This window comes from Macrobrachium rosenbergii, chromosome 55 (assembly GCF_040412425.1).
Source record: "Macrobrachium rosenbergii isolate ZJJX-2024 chromosome 55, ASM4041242v1, whole genome shotgun sequence".
Lineage (NCBI taxonomy): Eukaryota > Metazoa > Arthropoda > Malacostraca > Decapoda > Palaemonidae > Macrobrachium > Macrobrachium rosenbergii.
The window spans coordinates 25,409,558-25,424,112 of record NC_089795.1 but is presented as its reverse complement, the minus strand read 5'-3'; the positions used below and the strand labels follow the sequence as shown (position 1 = coordinate 25,424,112).

At 37.2% G+C, this 14,555-nt stretch overlaps 1 pseudogene; it reads left to right on the top strand.

The window, feature by feature from the left end:
* The first annotated feature begins 9,663 nt into the window (after window positions 1-9,663).
* On the top strand, window positions 9,664-13,457 carry LOC136835698 (hemocyanin subunit-like; annotated as a pseudogene).
* The last annotated feature ends 1,098 nt before the right edge of the window (window positions 13,458-14,555 follow it).

The window sequence follows — 14,555 nt, the reverse complement described above, 5'->3', positions numbered from 1 at the left end:
ATTTGGAGCAACAATGAATAATGAATAAACAAAGCAAAGATTAAAATGCATCATAAATGAAATTATCAAGTAAGATAATCTAATCCCTGACTAGTTTGGGGTCTCATCATGGCTGTCTTGTAAACCCAAAAATTCTCACATATTCCATTATTTTTTCTAAAGCCTGTCTGTTGTTTAGTCTACCCTTTTTTCTTGCAAGGTTTTTGTTTATTCTCTATGATTATGTTTACATGATAACATTTTGGTTTTCTCACTATGGTTCTCACCACACCACCAGACCGGACATCACTTGTAAAAATTAAGCACAAATAATAATCTCCCAACAATATGCAAGTTGCAAAACATAATAATGTTTGTCTAAAATGCATGAGTAAATAGCCATACTGGTAAATAGAACACAATAAAATAGAATATTGAAATGGTAAGGCTACGTCTACTTCCCCACACAAGTTCAAAAATGTCTTGAAACATGGTAAAAAACATAAGTCCTAATTCACACAGAAAAATAGAGTTTGAACTATATATATATTCTGCCAATTCTATATATTATAACACTCAAATATATATATCTTGACCATATAGCTCTAGCTATGTATAATGAGCATCATATATAATTTTTTGGGCATATATATTAGACACAAAATCTATATTTCTAGCATTACAAACTCATATATATATACCATATCGGTCATATTGACAGAGCCAATATTGTGTGTTCATCAAGTTAACTCAGATGGGGGCAGTCTTTGCTGACAAGCGATTCTGCAACTGACGGTTTAGTTCCATCTTACAGCTAACTCTCTTCCCATCACACTCTGTTAACAGTAATGTTAAAGCGACCCATATTTTTCTGAAATATATAAACTGGATGCATGCATGTATGTGCGTAAATAAACTCTATGGGTATATCATGCCTCGGAAAACGCCAGTTCTTTGAGTGTAAAGTCACTGGCACCAAAAGGGGGTCAGAAGGGGTTGGAAGGGGTAGCCATAAAAATAATGAAAACGACAGATATTGCACTGAGAATATGTGAAATCAGTAATCACTGCTTTTCCGACGTTGGTATCAATGCATGAGTAGTGACTTCGCTGATGCCTTTAATTCCCAGTGTAGTATAGGGGTGACTTGGGTGAAAAAAATAAAATTTCAAAAATTGGATCATGAGTGTTTTAATCCATAGTTTTTGAGGTTGCTGAGATGAATAGTAATACTCTGATGATTTAATCCCAAGTTTTGTAATGGAACAAAGTGGTTTGAAGGGATTCTGGGTATAAAATGTCAAAAATTTTTGAGGCATTGTAATTTCTGCAATTATCTTGACAGGGAAAGGGAGAGGTGAGAGAGTGGGAGTGACTTGGAGACAAGTGAAAAAGAAATTAGTCTCCAGGAAGATGCTCCATTTTCGGAATTCTTGAGAGAAGAGGAAGAGAGAGAGAGACTTCAACAGAGAGAGAAACCTTACATACCTTACAGTTCATTCGGGTTGCTAGGTCCCTCACTGTGGGGCACCTGTCTACCAGAAAGTTACTGTCCCATCTTCCAGTATATTTGCATCTTCCAATCTTGGATGGTCTGGGATGCATCTTAGCTATTTGTCGAGCTTATTCTTAAACACATCTAGCTCACTCCTGTTATGTTCCTCAGATGAGCTGGTAGCGCATTGAATGGGCAACTGCATTATCAATGCTGGTGCGTGGTGGATTAATGTCCTGTGCTTTCCTTAATTTTCCTGGTATAGTTTTTGGCACTATTAATCTACCTCTGCTTGCTCTTTCTGATATTTTTAGCTCCATGATGATGTTTTCAGTAATTCCTTCTATCTGTTCCATGCCTGGATTATCATGTAGCGTTCTCTTCTCCTTTCAAGACTAAATAAATTTAAATTGTAGTCTTTCCCAGTAGTCCAAGGTCCTTAACTTCTTCTATCCTAGCTGTCAATGGCCTTTGTACACTCTCTATTTGTGCAATATCCTTTGGTAGTGTGGGTACCATATTATATTGCAATATTCAAGTGGACTACGTATGTACGTCTTATAAAGCATAATCATGTGTTCAGCTTTTCTTGTTTTGAAGTGCTGGAACAACATTCCCATTTTTGCTTTGCATTTTGCCAATAAATTGCTATTTGATCATTGCATAACATATTCTATTCAACATCACACCAAGGTCTTTAACTGCTTCTTTGTTTGTGATTGTCTCGTTATTAGGTCCTTTATATGCATATAGCATTCCTTCTTTATCACCATAGTTTATTGATTCAAATTTATCAGAGTTAAATTATCTGTTACCTCTGCCATTTATATATTTTATTTAGGTCTTTCTGTAAAGTTTCTATCTTCATCACAAAGTATTTTCCTACTTATTCTTGTCTCATCTGAAACTTCTTACTACCGATCTATTACTGTCTATGTCTACAATTTTGTTTACACCGGATATTCGTAGCTTCATCCGATTTCTCATCGTTTTGCAATCACTATCTGTTTTCTGTTTTCAAAATTCTTTTATCCATCTTCTACTTGTCAACAATGTTATGTTTTCTAATTTTTTTCTCTAATAATTATCTACCTTGTCAAGCTTTGCAAAGTCTAGGTAAACCACATCTGTATCTTTTCATTTATCATGCTTTCATGGTGGACTAACAGCTGGGTTTGTGTACTTTTTCCGGGTACAAAACCATGTTGTCCTATATTAAACAAACTATTTTTCATTAAATGTTTCGTTATATTTTTTTTCATTACCATTTCATAAACTTACATAATATGAGATGTCAGACTCACAGACCTATAATTACTTGCCTCAAGGCTTGATCCACGTTTGAAAGCAGGGGTGATATATGCTAATTTATGCTCAACATAAATCTTGCCTGTATCTATACTTTGTCTCAATAATATTGCGAGCAGCTTTGCGACTGAATGAACCACTTTCATTAACAATATGACAGGTACAATGTCTGGTCCTGCTACTGATCCATTTTTCATTTCATTAATAGCCTGCATAATATCGGCTTCAGTAATATCTATGTCCGATAAATATTCATTATTTTCATCTCTTATTTCTGTATCAGTATCTTCATTATCAATTCTATGAGTAACCAAATTCACTCTTATATCTTTCTGCTAATATGTTACATATTTCCTTTTTTCATTCGTTAATCGCCTTCAATTCTTAGGGCCTATTTCTCTTATTTTTTCATCTTTTTGCATATGATAAAAAATTTTTAGGTTTTATGATATTTTTGTAGGGTCTTTTCTTCTAGGTCCCGTTTTCATTTTCTTTTTGGTATAATCTTTTGTTATGCATTTTCTATCTTACTTTTTAGTTCCATCACTTTCCATGCATTCTTTTTCTTTGCAAGACCGTTTTCCACTTTCTGATTTTCTGGAACAGATCCTTCTGTCTCTTGGTATGCGTGACTGATGTTTACTTTTTCTTTCGTATATATATTTTTCCTCTTTCACTCTAATATTTTACATAATATCATCACGTATTTACCTGTACATTATCACTTACGAATATTTTTCCTATTCTTTGTTTAATTATTCATTTATTTTTGACAATTTATATTCTTACTATAGAAATTGTATTTTCCATATCCTTCCATACTTAGCTATGCTGGCTGTCATTCAGTTTTCCCAGTCAGAACCAGGTTGGTTAGTTAGTATGTATGTATGTATGTATGTATGTATGTATGTATATATATATACATACATACATACATATATATACATATATATATATAATATATGGATGGATGTATGTATGTATGTGTGTGTGTATGTTCCAGCATAACCCTAAAACACATGGGGCAATTAATAATTTAAACCAAACTTGGTATACATATGACTTACTATCTGGAAAAGAAAACTGTGGGGTAAGACATCACTAGCACCAAAGGGCACCAAAGGGAATGAGGAATAGAAGGGTACGTTAGCTACTTATCTATATGTATAAAAATGGATGTAAGTATCTATGTATATATGCTCAGGCATAAGTTTGAAACGCATACAGCAATTTCAACAATACTTGATATTGAAAATGACAGATATTAGTGTCTAATCAACTGTTATCAAGATTGCTGAAATGAATAGTGACACTGTTAATGCCCTTAAAGTTTAAGTTGAGCCCCAGTAGGAATGGGGGGTGAGAAAGGGTGAAAAATAAAATGTAAAAAATGACTGAGATTCGTGTTAAATCCATAATTTTCCTGGTCGCTGAGATGAATAGTACGGAGGTCCAAGTTTAGTTGAATAAAATGAATATAACAATATAACCTTCTGAAATTTTTTGGAAACGAAGTAAATTTGTGAGAGATTTTACTCTATAATTTGTATACTGTATCTATAATTTTAAAAATCTATAAATAAAATTTCTTTGATATTACACCACAGTTGTGTTCCCTCTGGCAGTTCGCCAACGTCTGCCCTTCAGTTTGTTCAGTGGCCTCATTCGTCCTCACATCAGGTAGCCTGAAATGGATTCTTCTGATTTTGTCTGGGACGAACTGAAAAGAAATAATTTCGGCCCAAGTAATTGCAAGTCAGAACAGGAGGACAGCTTAAGGTGTAGGGTTTAAGAGGGGTGCTAACAAAGATAGGAATTTCCAGAGTAGGGAAAAGACAAAAGACAGATGTTTGTCTGGGTCACTCTGCTAAACTGCCACTATTCTACGTGGTTTGATTTAGTTCTTTAATTTACACATATTTTAATTAGAGGGACAGCAGGCCTGGATTTATAACATATCCCCTTTAGGCAGATATTCCATCCCAGACAGGATGGAAAATATGCAAGACAGGGCCACTGTCACTCTAAATTGAGAGTATCCTTCTTAAGTCTCAGCACTTAAATATTAATTCAGCATATATAAATGGCCACTTCTAATACTTCACATTAATTATTTGCACTGGTAAGAGCAATGCACCCGATAAGCTAATTAAGCAGGTGAGGCAAATAACTAAAAGCTTAAAATTCAAAATAAAGTGCAATTAACTTTTAAAGCAGCATGAGCACATGAAGGTCCTGCTTTGGTAAAAGTTAAAAGTAAAAGTTGTTGGTTTCAGTCGTTCCACAGGCAGTTGCCGCCGGGCTGACATCGGCTGAGTGGCAACCCCCACCATGTATCAGTCATGCCAGTAACCATCCAGTGAGACAGTCTCACCATCCAATCCTTCAAGGTGAGTGAGCAGCTGGACCCCAATACTAAAGAGACCGGCACATTCACCAACTGTACTAGCCAGACAGGTTACATTTTGAAATTAAAAGTACACAATGGCAAACAAAGTAATGACAACAGGGAGCTAGGCATGTCCTTTGTGTGCTGGAGGACAGTCTTAGCTAATTACAAAGATTATAAATTAATAATTCATGAGGACAAGTCCTGATTAGGCTAGAGGCTAGGAGACAACCTAGGCATCCTTCTCTGGGTAAGGTGCCAGAATTGTCCTATTAAGCAGGTACTGTGCTGTGGCGCCAGTGCTGGAGGAGCTCGTTAGCTCTGTTAACTACCTGGATTTTCTCACCCTCTATGCTGATTCCATTTGGTTTTCTTCAGAGCTTTTCACTTGGGCTCCCTAGGTGGAACCGTGAAGGGTGTCTCCAAAGGAGGTGGAGAGGTATTGACCAAACGAGACACTTAGCCCTTGAGCAGCACCGCTGGGATGTTGGCCTGGAAGTGCTATAGAGGCTACATCAGCTGTCAGAGCAGACACTAAGCTAACTACTACCCTGGCTGCTGTGACAACTGGGACAGCACTGGTGCCAACAACTTCCTCCAACTTCTGTTGTATTTCCTTCACATCTGCTACAAGCTGAGAAAAGACCTTCTGTTGGGAGTTTTCCTGCAGAGTCTTGTCTTCTGAGACTTGTATTGAGGAGCAGAAGAGGTGGCTGCCAATGTGGGAGGTTCACAGATTGCTATAACAAAGTCTGGCTCAGGCATGCGTTGTGAGGCTGTGCTGGGGGACGAGTTTCCCCTACTGACAGGAATCAGGAAGAGACTTGGTATGAGCCGCCTCTCAGCCGTTAACTGATTGTGGTGCCAGGCTGGTGGTCAAGAGGGGAGCTGGATTTGGTTCCCTGAAGGGATATTAAAGGAGTACCCTGGCACTGAAATTGGAAAATACACATTGGTATCATAGGGGCCAAGAGTGCCAGACATACACTCAGGTACCTCTTCAAGGGAGCCAGGATCAGAAACTGGCTGAGGTTCGACACCAGAGCTTGACTGAACAGCAGCGCCTGATGGAGGTATAGAAGGGTCAGGACCCAGGTAAGGCATAAATAGGGGCCAAGATTGGGGTCCTGTCCTAGGAGGAGATTATAGTCTCTGGGAATGTGTTCGGTTACTCCCAAAGTTCTGATCCTACTTTTGTGGGGCATGGTGACCCTTAATCAGACAGAGAGGAGCATTAACCTACACTTGTTGATACCCTCAATGGTTATGGGTTTTTTAGGTTCAATGGTGGGCCCAGTGGGGACCTTGTCTCGCCTTATGAGGGAGATTTGGATGTCATTGTCTTCAAAAGCAGAGACCTATTAAGCACAATAATGACCTCTGGGAGGTGCAACAAAGATAGGCCCCACAGCCTGGGGTCCTAAGGAAGAGCTGTGAGTGAATGCCAGGGCGACAATGGATGCAGAGGTTTTTCCAGGGTACTTCCTGTAGGTCGAGGTGTGCCATTTGTGTTGCATGCCTGGCAAAATGCCTTGCTGAAATCTCACTGTGGAGCTGTGACTGCAGGGTTAGGTGGTGGGCTCAGTTTGGAGAGAGACCTTGGAAGAGCTCCCCCTTTGGCTTTGCACTGGGCTTCCAGGTGCCCTAGCATATAGCAATAAGTGCACACAGGTGGAGAGGAGGCAGAGTTGTTTATCGACCAGCCAGAGGGGACTCCATGCGTATGGCAGGTGGACTACTGGTACGTCCTGTAGGCATCAGCCATCCAACAGCACTCAGTGAAGAGTCTTGCCTACTTCACGTTGATGTGTAGAGCCAAGGGGCCTGGGGCATAATTGAGGAAGTCCTCAAGTTGGATTTGATCCAGTAAGTCCTCGAATTCCTTGCACTGCAAGGCGTCTATCCATAGTCACAATGCTCGGGACTTTTTGTAGGCCCAGTCAGATCAGGTTTGACAAACCTCCTTGGGAAGGCCACGCCATCTCTGCCTCCAGCGTTCCAGCATTATCTCATATGTTGTTGTTACAGCTTTTCTGACTGCCTCAAGGTTTCCCTTGTCGCCATTCTACAATGAGTTGAGGGCGTCCTGCCCCCTTCTGGCCTTGTGTTTTGCTAGGATCATAGCCTTCTCAATGTCAGTTGGATTTTACTCAGAGAAGAGGGTTTGACCTGTTCCCATCACACCTCTAGCTCTGGGTCATTCCAGTTGGCATGAGGTGGTGGATATCTGAGATAATGTAAGGGGAGGAGACGAAGGGTGAATTGTCAGCTTGGTGTTTGGCCAAGGCACTGGCGTGCTTGGTTTGCTCCAATTTCAGCTTCGTTTTCCTTTGAGGCGACCTCATGCTGTCACTGCTTTTATTGCTCTTGTGCCAAGGCTGCTTGATGCTGATGCTCCTTTTCTTCCTGCTTTCTTTTTTTCTCTATTTTGTGCCAAGGCTCCTTTGTGGACATGTGCTGATGCTTATCTTCCTTTCAAATTCCTTTCTCTCTCGTCGACGAAATGGCCTTTCTTCTCATAAGGTTCTTCTCTCGTTGGCCTTCTTAAGGGCAGCAACCTGCTCTTGAACCCACTGGGCCAGATGAATCTTCGGGTAGTTATTCCCTGATACCATACCTTTCAAGAATCATTTCTTGGATTTTCAATAAGAAGGTTTGTTAATGTGCCTGAGCTTTTTGATTTTGCAAACATGTCACTGACTTCTTTGCAATAATGCAAGGTCAACCTTCCCAAGAAATGAAAAAGATTCTTTTTAGTTTGGGATGGATCTATCTATTTATCTATCTGCGTCTAAAAGAAGACAGCAAGTATATAAGCGCCAATGAGTACTGTGAGGTGTGTCACTATAAAACTGAACTGAAAAATACAGATGACATCTTCTGCCTAGGGTAGGTACATGAAGCCTCTAATGTAGTATTTTTAACATGGCAGAATCATTCTTGATTCTTCATTAAGAAGGTTAATGAGCCAGAGCTTGTTTATTAGTATACTGATTGATATATTACTGTTTTGCAGTCACTTGTAACTATGCAACAAGGGCTATTTGAATATATCAGTCTATTAATCTAACAATTATTCACTCTATATTTATCTGTCTATACATATATATATATATATACATATATATATATATATATATATATATATATATATATATATATATATATATACATATATATATATATATATAAATAAATAAATAAATATATATATATATATATATATATATCATTATTCTAACAATTATTTGCTATTTTCTACAAAAAATTAATGGATAACCCATGTTTCTTTATATAAGAGAAGTAAAGTTAGACTTTCCTTACAAAAAGAAATGACTACGACTTAGAACTGCAGAGAAAATGAACGAAAGAGGAGCCTCGCTAATAAACACAATTAAAGATGAAAGTTTCTTGGCAAGGTGAGGATTTCAGTTGAATTGCATGAGTGATTAAGGGTAATATAATTTAACAAGACATGAATATTTATTTGAATATTCTAACTGATAACTGTAAATACAGATTTCATCTTTTCTCGCCTTTTCTCTTTAGTTGTCATTGTATTCGATATAGCTGAATATGCTTTTAACATTGAAACTGTATAATATAACCGGAATTACAGTGGAGCCATTAGGGCTGTTCGATAAGTATACATGAATTCGCAAAAATAGTTATTTGTATTTTATTTCAGGGTGAGATTTTACGTATTGGGGCATGCAATTCTGTTTCGGGCCTTAGCATTTTTTTAGAATTTTTAATTGCTAACTGATAGTTATTTTATAGTTTGAAATAATATTCTGGAAGGAAATATATATTTAAAAGTTCATTACAATTGGCCTTAGCTACAATCTTATATACTAAGCGACAGGACAAAGGCAATAAAACAACAAAATAAAGGAAAAGAAATACTAAAGCAAGGAAGAATGTCAATGAGACATAATATAGGAAAATAATGAGGTAAACAAAGAAGAAATAGTAATGACATAAAACTTTTAAAGTCATGTGAACTTACTCACGCATGAATTTAGACAATAACTTTCAACTTCCTGACGATGACCAAAAACTTTTAGTAAACTGGAGTGTATCGGTATATTTAAAATAATCAAGTTAGCATTAAAAACAGTAAGTTCAATGTTTATTTGAAAAAAAAACACTAGATTCATCAACAAAATTTTAATACCCACTTCATGAAATTGCCCTTACTTTCTTCGAACATAACACACAAGTATTGAAAGTGGAATGGTTCGACTATGACATCAAGAGGAGAATGGAATATCGTTAGGAACTCTTATAATCCAAAGCAATAATGACACACACATATATATGTGTATATATATATGTGTGTGTGCGTGTATTGACAGATAGATAGATAGATATACATGCTATGGCGTGTTAAATGTTATCTCGTTACCTCCAATGCTATCATCTACAGATAATACTGCTATGTTTTTTTGCTTGTGGAACCCCTTTCGCAAGAGCAGAGTCCAAACGAGTGTTGCAATCCTTGTTGGGGGGAACGGGAGGTACGACCCCCCGTCAGTTTGGTATATAAAGGCCTCTGCTAACATTCACCGTCGTGCTCAGTCATCATGAAGTCGACTCTCCTCCTCTTGGCCGTGGCAGGCGCTGCCCTGCTCTCCGTTGCTTCTGCAGGTGAGTAGAACACTGCCTTTCAAGTTGATGCACTTTAATAACATTAAAGTTGTGTTCTAAATGAACATCTCGCACGTACAGCTCAGAGGGTCACAGAGCTCTGTAATCGTTAGTAATTGTATCTAAATTCGAAAGTAATTCTACCACTTGTTAGAATTTGTAATTCACTATACAGCGTCATCTTTGAAATGAAATTAAGAGTATGTTGAACTAACGAAAATGAAACTGTTTTGGTGTTATTTGAAAGTAATTCTTTTTATTCCGGCATCTTATGTCTTTTATACATAAAGTAAGGATATGTAAGCGACATTCACTTCATTCACAGTTCTGAAGTTTGATTCTTTACTTTCTATTCTGCAGTTTACTTCATTTTCCACTAAGTAATCTATTTTGTCATTATAAGGAAAATCGTTTATTTCACAGCAAACATGTTTGAAAAGAACTAGATTCAAAGAATTACTTTTATATGTTTGAGTAATGGTTAAAAGTTTCCGGAAGTTTTACATAACTAAAACTTATGAACATTTTTAATTTCCAAATACAGTGGCATCAAACAAATGTTAAAGGAGTCAGTCAAGAGAACGAATTTTGTATATACGCTGAGCTATAAAGAAAGTTAAGGGAATATTCAGTTTTCCAATTAAAACTAATTTACATAATGACAGTGAAATTCTTAGAAACCTAGGTTTCAATTAATTTTGCGACCACATATGTAAATCCTGAATTTTATAAAAAGGATTTTCATGGATTAATTATGTACGTAACATTTTTACATACTATTGTAATATTGTCTATTTTGTTTAACTAAGAAGGAAGAATTATTAATACATATTTACAAGGAAATTACATATATGATATAGATCATATGATGAATATTTATGATTGCCTCTTTTTCTCTTAACGATAAAAATACATTCTAAACACATTCATGAGAAAAATAAGATTCTCTTCACATATTATTTGATTGTATGGATTAATTGTTTAAATACCTTTAACAATAATGATTGCACATTTCATATCCTTTTAATATCCAAAGAATTATTCAAGGATATGTATAGAATATTACTTATTCTTTTATTTTCTTTCTCGCATAACTGTGCAGATGCTTCCAACGCTCAAAAGCAGCATGATGTGAACTTCCTCCTGTGGAAGGTCAATGAGAAGCTACGTGATGAAAAACATAAAGAATATGCCAAAACTTTTGATCCAGAGGCCGACAAATCCCATTACTCCGATAATGGAGAAGCTGTCCACCGCCTTATGAAAGAACTCAAGGATCACCGTCTGCTGCAACAAAAGCATTGGTTCTCCCTCTTCAACGACAGACACCGCGAAGAAGCTCTTATGCTTTTCGACGTCTTCATGCATTGCAAGGACTGGGAAACGGCCGTTAAAAATGCTGCCTATTTCCGTGACCGCATGAACGAGGGAGAATTCGTATATGCAATTTATGCTGCTGTTATCCACCATCCATTGGCTGAACATGTTGTCCTTCCGCCACTCTATGAAGTCACACCTCACATGTTCACCAACACCGAAGTCATCCAAGAAGCCTATGCAGCTAAGATGAGACAGACACCGACCAAAATCAAATCCTCATTCACAGGCACAGCTAGGAACAAGGAACAACGTGTAGCCTACTTTGGAGAAGACATTGGCATGAATACCCACCACGTTTTCTGGCATTTGGAATTCCCATTCTGGTGGAGGGATTCTTATTCTCACAAAATTGAACGCAAGGGAGAAAATTTCTACTGGATACATAATCAGCTCACTGTCCGCTTTGATGCTGAGAGAATTTCCAACTTCTTGGACCCCGTTGAGGAACTGCAGTGGGATAAGCCTATTCACGATGGATTTGCTCCTCATACCTCCTACAAATATGGTGGAGCCTTCCCCTCTCGTCCTGATGACATTGACTTCGAGGACGTTGATGGTGTTGCACGTGTTAGAGACATGATCATCTATGACAGCCGTATCCGAGATGCCATTGCTCATGGGTATATTATCAGGAAGATGGTTCTCATTGATATTATGAATGACCGTGGCATTGATGTTCTTGGTGATGTTATCGAGTCTTCTTTGTACAGCCCCAATGCCCAGTATTATGGAGCTCTCCACAACACTGCCCATATCATGCTTGGTCGTCAGACAGATCCCCATGGAAAATATAACATGCCACCAGGTGTCATGGAACATTTTGAAACTGCCACTCGAGATCCCGGTTTCTTCCGCCTCCATAAATATATGGACAACATCTTTAGAGAGCACAAAGATAGCCTTCCTAGCTACACCTTTGAACAATTAGATTTCAAAGGAGTACACGTTACAAATGTTGCCATTGATGGAACTCTGGAGACTTACTTTGAAGATTTTGAGTACAGTTTACTCAATGCTGTAGATGACACGGAAGAGATAGCTGATGTTGATATTGATACATATGTGCCCCGTCTAGACCATAAAGAGTTTTCATACAACATTGAGATTAAAAATGAGAAGGGATCTGAAGCTTTGGCAACGATTAGAATATTTGCTTGGCCACATGCAGACAACAACGGTGTAGAGTTCTCCTTCGATGATGGCAGATGGAGCGCCGTTGAGCTTGACAAATTCTGGGTCAAATGTGAGTATTTTTGATATCTAGCAATATGCATATATTTACAATCACAAGAAACAAAGGAACTATATCAAAGTAATTTACTGTTGAATTACTAAAATGACAGGTCCTAATATTCTAGATATAACATTTGTTTCATATTACTTGTACTTCCATACCTACTAACACCCTATGTGCACAAAACACATACACACACACATGTAAATAAGTATATATACTATGTATATATATATATATATATATATATATATATATATATATATATATATATATATATATATATATATATATATATATACGTATGTGTGTGTGTGTGCTTAAATTTGGTTGAATTTTAAATGTTTTATTAAAAAATGTTTGTATTATGCTTTTGGTAATGTTGACTACCCATCGTTTATAGTCCTAAATGTTTTAATACCATATGACAGGAGCAGTGTAGTTTTTCTAAGTCTATTAGTTTAATGAACTAATTCAGTACTTTTATTCTGACCAGTGTCTCCTGGAAGCAACAATATAGTCCGTAAATCCCACTGACTCTTCAGTCACTGTGCATGATGCCCAGCTTCAAAACACTCATGGAGAAGACTGAAGCTGCTCTGTCAGGTGGAGGTGATCTGGATCTTCATGACTATGAAAGCGCCACTGGCCTGCCAAATCGTTTCCTCCTGCCCAAGGGTAACCACAACGGCATGGACTTTGATCTCCTCGTCTGTGTTACTGATGGTGCAGCTGACGCTGCAATTGCAGACCTCCATACAAACGATGACTTCATACACTATGGTGCAATGGAGTCTACCCAGACAAAGAGGCCTCATGGTTACCCATTCGACCGCCACGTCGAGGATGAACGCATCTTCGAACACAAGTCACCAACTTCCATCACTCCCATGTGAAGATTTACCATCATGGCAACACATCCACCATCATGAATAAATAAACTAAATCTCCACATAGCTGACCAGAATAAAAGGTCGTCATTATGGTACTGGAGGCAATACAAATAAAATCTACTGCAATATTACTATGTGCCCGTTTTTAATCATTTTTTCTGTTATGCAATTAAACCAATTTCCAGCACACACAAACACATATACATACATGCAAATTATATATATATATATATATATATATATATATATATATATATATATATATACACATACATATACATACACACACACATATACATATATATATATATATATATATATATATATATATATATATATATATATATATATATTCACTACATGAAAGGTTGCGTCGATGAACTTTTCCTTCAGTAATGGTACAATCAAATCTGAGAATGAGCCCAGTCAATGGTATAAGAAATACAATGAATATCCTGTAGTAATCGTTTCAGTGGTTAATCTTTAAGTTTGCTACTTTCACTCTCGATCTTTGCGACGTAAAGGAAGAAACGTTAACTTATGAATGAGTAAGGAATAGGAAAGTTAAATTACACCACTGACGAAAATCAGAAAGAGGAGAAAGGAGGTTATATTACGGAAAGTCATTACTATAGGCAGGAAAATGGACAGACGTCATAGTTTCAATACCATCTGAGAATTGCGCACTGAAAAAAAGTAAAAATTCAGAACTACAAACAAAGGGATTGGCTGACAAGGCTTTATACCAGACCGTTTAAGATACCACTGAAATCCTAAGCTCGAGGAAATTAAGTTCTCAGGAAGAGAACCAGATACGAGTAAATTATGATGGCATATCAGTGTTTTTTCTTGACAAAAATTTATCCTATTGACGATGAGAAAGGGGAAATGATCATTGAATAGCATTTTACATGATAAATTGTCTATAGTAGACGAAAGAACACTATGATAACACTTTGTACGGTTTGGACAGATATATACCCATGGTATATCAGGAGTATAACAGGGTATACTAGGGTTTATCAGACGGCATTATCAAGAATGCATTGCATTCATTTTCTCCCAAATAACTGAGTGAGTTCGAGAGCGAAAGTGTAAGCTGGCCTATGAAGGAAAAGGATGATAATCTATAGAAGAGTAGATATATTAACTTATGATTGTGTAAGGCCCTTGAAGTATATACACCATTGATGAAAATCAGAAAAAGGAGTAGGATGGAGGCTAAAT